Raw genomic sequence first — 315 nt, forward strand, 5'->3', positions numbered from 1 at the left:
CAACCATACCAGTCAACTCTTGAACTGACCTCTTAAGCTTTTCCACAGAATCCTCTTGAAGTGAGAGCTAAGCTTTTGGAGTTGCCTTATCACTTAAACCTTCTTGACCACCTTTGTCCTCTATAGTGAATGGTTGATCATCAATGGTAGGAAGGTTGGTTGGGTTATAGATGTTGAACTTCATAGCTATACCCTCAGCAATATTCAAGGTCACAAGACCTTCCTTGACATCAATGACTGCTCCAACAGTGGCTAAGAATGGCCTCCCAAGAATGATAGGATCTTCAGGCTCCTTATCCATCTCTAGAACCACAA

The sequence above is a fragment of the Camelina sativa genome, chromosome 9 (genome assembly GCF_000633955.1).
Source record: "Camelina sativa cultivar DH55 chromosome 9, Cs, whole genome shotgun sequence".
In the NCBI taxonomy this organism is placed as follows: domain Eukaryota; kingdom Viridiplantae; phylum Streptophyta; class Magnoliopsida; order Brassicales; family Brassicaceae; genus Camelina; species Camelina sativa.